Source organism: Crocodylus porosus, unplaced genomic scaffold (genome assembly GCF_001723895.1).
Source record: "Crocodylus porosus isolate Cpor-Errol unplaced genomic scaffold, CroPor_comp1, whole genome shotgun sequence".
Lineage (NCBI taxonomy): Eukaryota > Metazoa > Chordata > Crocodylia > Crocodylidae > Crocodylus > Crocodylus porosus.
In genome coordinates, this window is record NW_017728922.1 from 17,007,491 (window position 1) to 17,014,045 (window position 6,555).

General features: G+C 45.4%; 1 protein-coding gene and 1 long non-coding RNA gene across 2 annotated transcripts in view; one reads left to right on the forward strand and one right to left on the reverse strand.

Moving 5' to 3' along the window:
• Positions 1 to 6,555, reverse strand: part of LOC109313259 (disks large-associated protein 4-like) — a 50,568-nt gene that overhangs the window by 34,340 nt on the left and 9,673 nt on the right. The gene's annotated exons all lie outside the window — the stretch shown is intronic.
• The window catches only part of LOC109313261, a 20,903-nt gene continuing 15,496 nt past the window's right edge, over positions 1,149 to 6,555 (forward strand). Inside the window, exon 1 of the long non-coding RNA XR_002102009.1 lies at positions 1,149 to 1,161. This is a non-coding gene — a long non-coding RNA (uncharacterized LOC109313261). The remainder of the gene's footprint in view (positions 1,162 to 6,555) is intronic.

The following is a 6,555-nucleotide window of genomic DNA, read 5'->3' on the forward strand; positions in this document are numbered from 1 at the left end:
CTGGCCAAGTTCGCCCAAGGGAGTAACTTACCAAGCCTGAAAGTCGGGAAGGCAGAGCCTGTCGCTGGGAGGAACTCTAGCAACAGCCCAAGCTTACAAACAGCTGTGCTGTCATTTCCATGGAGACCACCATCAACAGAATCTGTTATTTCAGTGACCAACTGTTGGGACTAATGCTTATCATGTGAGTACCTGCCTTTTGCCCCTCTTCCTGACTCCTCCCATCTAAACATTTCAGGCAGCTGTTCAAGCACAAAGGTACACAGAGTTAAGGCTCAAATGTGTATGGCTCAAGCTCTCCTCCAGAGGGGACCACAGAGAATCTTCTACACAACTAAAACGTTAGGCTCCATGGAGAGGGCTCTGCTTTAGAGATGAACCAGCTGGAACTTTCAAACGAGAGTTTAAGGGAGTTAAGCCCTGAACTCTGTTAGGGCTGAATTTTCAAAAACACTTGGCAAAGACCTAACCCTGCTCCTACTGACTCCAGCTGGAGCAAGCTGGGACCAACACTAAGCACTTTTGCAAAATCTTATCTGTGAACTCCTCTGCAAAAATCTCAGCCAAACCAGACATACTGAGGAATGCCTGAAGCTGGAGAAATAAAGCACTTGGCCATACAACAATTGCTGACTTAAGAGTAACTGCTTGCAAGCTAGCAATTCACTCCCGTTTGAATGACAATTGCCATTCAACACTTTAGGACAAAAATTCAGAGCAACTGTAATTTATATTTCCAGGTGGAAGACAATACAAACTTTTTCTTGCAGTGCTTTTCAGGGCTACTGTCAATTCACAGAATTCACCCAGGCTTGCCTGAAGGGATCACTCAGACAGGCATACAGCAGGAAAAAGAGTACTGCCCTTTTCACCCTAGTTCTTATGGAGGAAGAAAGATGCACTTTATCAGTACATAAATCTAAAGTATTATGATGTACCACAGTGTCCAAGAGTTCCATCACATAGAAATATATGCATCTTCAGCAGTGTTCTGCCTCGTGCTTCACAGGGATTGTGTGTTTTGCCCATTTCACAGGAAGGGCCAGAGACACAAAAGTTAAGTGACTAGCTCCAAGGCCACATGTCTGCATCAGATCCGCAGGCAGTTCCCTGTTCTTTCAGGTACTAGTTTATCTCCTCAACCACTGTATCATCTTCTCTGTACACTCTTGGAACTGTTTAACTTGCATCAAATTTTATTAGCTCACCAGAGACCTCTGAAGAAAGAGAGATGTGTCACACAAAATTGCTGTAACCCAGCTCATAGCTGGGGTTAGGCAATAATTAAAAATCACAAGTTGTCACTGATATCAATCAGCAGCCAATATCTTTGCTCAAAGTCCAACACTTCAGCAGAGATGACAGTAGCAGGGTTGGGGCCTGGATGCAGTGGTGGGGGTGGCAAGTGGCTGGACACAAAGCTGGCTCAGCTCCATGGGGCCCCCCAAAGCATGGAGCCTGGGGCAGCCACCCCAATTCACCCCGCTCACCCCCAGGGATGGCCCTGCACGTCAGAACTAGGTTCCTGTAGAGAAGGGAGAGGAAAGTAACTCTTCAGATCTCAGCCAGAGTTAAAGTAAAGTAAAGGCAAGAATAACTGAACTTTGAAGCTCTCCCTGGATTGCTTGCATCAACAGAACAGAAATAGTTTAACGTTTGCCACAGAAGAAGAAAGAGGCATGTTTACAATACAAAAGTAAATGTTTACAATATTGGCTAAAACTGAGCAGCCCAACATACCAACTATTATTGGTAGAATGAGACACCGGAGTGAATGCAGTGGGGCTTTAAATTTCTCTTCTGAAAATACTGAAAAGATTGATACCCAGATCACCAATAATCCTGCTCAAAATCCCTTTGTCCTCTGCCAGCCCTTGCAACAATGGTAGCAAGGAGCATTTACCACCAAAAATGCTTTTGTGAAAAAGTGAACACTCCCATTCCAAGAGGAGAAGGGATAAAACCTGCAGCAAAGCCTGTTGTTTAGAACAGTCCAATTCCTACGGTCTCAGATTCACATTAACCTGGCAAAATGCTGAAGCTCTTTTCTTCTGCTCCAACTACAACTGAACGTTAATCCCCGAGCAGCCAAATGGGCTGGTACATTCCAGGAAACAAGCTGGGTTCCAGATGGCTGTTGCCTAGCAGCAGCCCACATACTTGGTTGCTTAGAGAACCGGTTCCTCACATTCCCATTAAACAGCTGTCTGCTGGAACTGCTACTCCTGTCTGGGAAGATTACTCACACTTTCAGCTACGAGCTGAGGCAGGTATTTCAGTCAGAACATGTCAATGAACAGAGGTGGCCTGCCAGCAGCTAAGCCAAGTGTCAGGGGGCAGGCGGGAGGGAACGATGGTGGGAAAGGATTACTTCATATTTTTCTACAACCACCAAGTAGGCAAATAAGGACACCAAGGACTGCAGTACCAGAATCAAGACAGATCTTTGCACAAGAGAGACCCTAAAAAGGCAAGTTTCATTTATTAGCTGCATGCCCCCAGATATGTGCAGGTAATTGTATGTGCTCTATTTATAACTAAATTGCGTCTCCCATGCGATACTGAAACCAAATATTATTAATCCAACGCAGAGACACTGAATTGAGGCCATACCATTTTTATCATTGGTTGAGAGAGGATTTTGTGACTTCTGGAAAGTAATTCTCTCTTTTTAAAGAACAAGAAAACAAACAAAAAAATCCCACATGACTGTGCTATCGCTGATTGCACACTGGAATATTACTGCCCAATTTACACAGTGTCTTCTAATCCTAACTTGTTTCCAAAAGTTATCTGTAAAGCAAAATGCACTGTACAGGAACAAAATAGCAACAAGGTATTTTGCAGTAACTATGCAGTCAGTAAATGTTTTGTAAATACATGCTTATCCAACTATCATACCCTGGGAATGCTAACAGCAGGGGCACTGAAGGTTTTCACTGTGAGCTTTCAACTGCTTGCATCATGCTAGTCTGCGTTCCCATCACTGCAACGTCAGCAGCCTTTGGATAACACATCCAAAGGAATTTCTGACATGCCAACTCCCTTTTGGGTGCTTGGAGTTGACTTGGCATACTGCATGCCTGCCTCACCATCTCGATAAGGTTCATTTCATCTATTGTGGTCACCTGCATTTAGATGAAAAGGCAATTTGCATGCTAGCTAAGGCTGCTCTCAGACCTGATCCAACTAAAGCCTTCACATGGAGAACAAGCTACCAAGAATGACTTGGGTCAGGGTGGGCTATTATTGGGGCTGGAGGGCCACTTAAGGAGTTTTGGCGAGTTGTTGGGGGGAGAGGAAGGGAGGGAAGTGACCTAGTCTCAAAAGGGGGTAGGGAAGGGGGTATTGGGGAGATACCAAATGATCCTATCCAGCCCTGAGCCCATGTGCCCTGAACCCACTGTTGGGGGCAGGTAGGGTCTCCATGGAGACCAGCCTGAAACCCCTGCAGGAAGGGCATGTTCAGCCCGGCAGATGAGATAGTCATGGGCAGGTGGGGAGCGGATTGCAGCTCTGCCGCAAGCCCTGGTCCCAGCCCCACAGTCACCCTGTGACCTTTGTCCAGATCCCATCCCTTCCAGCAGCACCCTGCCTGGGAAGATCTGCCTACTGTCCGGTGCCCCATGGTGGGCGCAGGGCAGATGGGCCAGGGAGCCCAGGCAGTGGGGCAAGGAGCTGCCGCCACAGGGGCCGTGGGGAAGCTGAGTCTGGCTGCCTTGCCACCTGGCTCTGCAGACTACAGCTCCCAGCATGTCCAAGAGCCCCGAGTGGGGACAGGGAGGGCTGCATACTGCACCAGACAGCATGTCTGTGCCTGGGGCAGTGTGACTGGCTGCATGTGCCAGGTCCCAGGCTTGCTCCCAAACCTGGGCTGGGCAGAGTCAAGAACCCCACAGAACCACTTGGCAGGCTGGAGTTGGCCCATATTTTGCCCATCCCTGCTTTAGGTCCTTTGTACTCAGATGAGGAGTTGACACAGGCCCCCCCCCCCCCCTTTCTATAGCTAAGTATCCTATATAATTAAAAAGATGCAGGAGCAGAAAAGGCTAATATTTTGTTAGACAAGAGAGCATACAGAGTATCAGTATTCACAAGGACCTGTTGTAAGTCACACTGCACATACAAACGCATGCTTCCCACTCCTGTATAAAGACAGTGGTTTGGGGGCTAGAGGAAAAAGCCCACAGAAATTTAGCTGCTCCTATGCTATCTGCACTGCAAGTTTGCTGCAACCATGGGCTTAGTAGGAACATGGGCAGAATTTAAGAATTAGAGATGCACGTTACAAAGCAGTTTAAAACAGTTCATCCCTATACCCTTTTCACTCTATCTTTTTTCTGCCCTTCCCCAATCTCCAGGACAGACGCACAGTACAGAACAAGCCCTGGCTGCTAATGCTACTTAAACATACGAACAGCAAGAAAGCCTGCTACTCTGAAGTACAGGAAGTGTGGCAGCATGTGTGAAAGGGGTCACAGATGCAGGCCTGCAGATTTCTTACAACAAACAGTGTGGAACAGGAAGAGAAGCTTTGTGGATCAGAAAGTTGGGGCTGGTGCCATGAACCACCTAGTTATTAATATTCTATTAATTCTACTTCCACCTCTCCAGACAGCTGGGATTGTGTTAAGTGTACACACATTTCACTAAGACAAGGACTCTAATGCCATTCTCTTGTACCAGTGGATCTGACTACTTTAGACAAGTCTGCAAGTCATCCCCATAAAGCCTTCTGATTCTAGTGCGCTGTCCACCCCTCACTGTTCAGAGGAAGAGTTCAGCTGCAATGATGTGAACCTAGAGCAGTGCTTCTCAAGCATGACATTGATTGTTTTAAGGGTGCCACTTAATAGTAGCACTGCTAAGCAAAAGGACTGAGGTTCTGAAGTATCTGACCAATGTCCTTTCCATTGTGCATACATACAGATGTGCTTTCTACCACCACATTGCTCATTAGTTTGTTAGGCTTGCGTGCATGAAAGCTACAGTGCAAAGAGCACTGGGATGTAGTAACAACAAGAACAATTTTAATGTTGGTTTCTAGTCTGATTTATTCGCCCCCCCCAAACTACTAAATTCCCTGCTATCTTAGGCCATAACTGTTATTTTGAGAAGTGGCCTGTTCCCCCTCAAGGCTCTTGGCTCACAGGGGCAAAGGTGAGGGACATGACAAGCTGCAATGGGAATAAATAGCAGAAGTTTTAGTTTCTGCAGTGGTTATACACATACAAAAATATCCTGGAGTTTTTGTTGTGAAGATAATTCCTTCTTTCTATACCCCCCTGCACCCACCATTATCCCTACTCCCATTTAATCTCATTGGGCTATTCTGCAAGGTTCATTAACAGACACTGCAGCAGAATACTTGCTATCCTGTAACGTGGTGAAACATTTGAAACCTAGAAGAAAACATTAAAATAAGTCAACAGAGCCAGGTTCATCTATGGTGTAATTATGACTACAATCAAGCACTGCCATAAGTTTCAGACCTAGGTGCTGGACAGGTTACCAAGTGCTTATTCAGAAGCCTAAACAAATGACTGGATTTTTCAGAAGCAGGTGTCTGAACGCTTAACTAGTATAGAAAGTATAGTGCCTAACTTTAGGGTCAGCCTTTTTACTGCAGTTGGAAGCAGTCATATTTTTGTTAAAATCCCCAAGAAACGGACATAAAGAGCAATCCCACTATCCCAACTGCAACGCAGGACAGGAACAGGGCCCTTAAAGATATCGCCTGGGCACCCAGCCACCTGGCAAGGTGTGTGCACACATCAACACTTGCACTTCATGGCAGCAGGGTGCACAAGTAGCTGCAGAAGTGGGAGGTCTCCATGGAGAAGTGATGTTAAAAACCAGAATCCAAATTTAAACCTGGGTCCCTTGCTTCACAGTCTGTTACAGACAGCTACCCAGATGCCTAGCTGTGGATTTTCACCATTGTAAAATGCATGCTTTTGATGTTTATTTAAAGAATGCAGGGAGAGACAGTTGGCAGTGTTAGTCTGAAGTCAGGCAGAAGGCAGGGTAGAAACTGACTAACTAAATCAAAGATGCATAACTTTCTTTACCGGAGCTTGGTTCATCCCATGCTAATGCAGGGAAAGAGCGACTGTGCAATCCCCATCGTAGGCACAAGGAAACAGAAAATAACATACTTTGCTTTTATACTAGCTTCACTGGTTATGGGGCCTTGAAACATTAGTTACCATCAGAAGAGAGAAGTCTAGAACAGCTGTAAGGAATTATATCCAGTAATGCACTATTGGATCTTGCACAAATTGGACACAATAGTGACCAGCATGATAAAGAACCTCAATATAAAAACCTAACAATTTGAACTATGTCTACAACACTGTTCTTTCAAATAAGAAAACTACTATCAACTTGGAGTAGAGCATTCCTTAAAAGGGCTGACAAGATCATTTGAAGGCCAATTTGCAGACAGGGCAATAAAAAAAAAAAAAAAAGGAACAGAAGTTTGATTTGACATGTATGCAGATGCAATTCACATGAGAATGAGAAGTTGCAGTAAATGCATCAGGAGTTTCACTT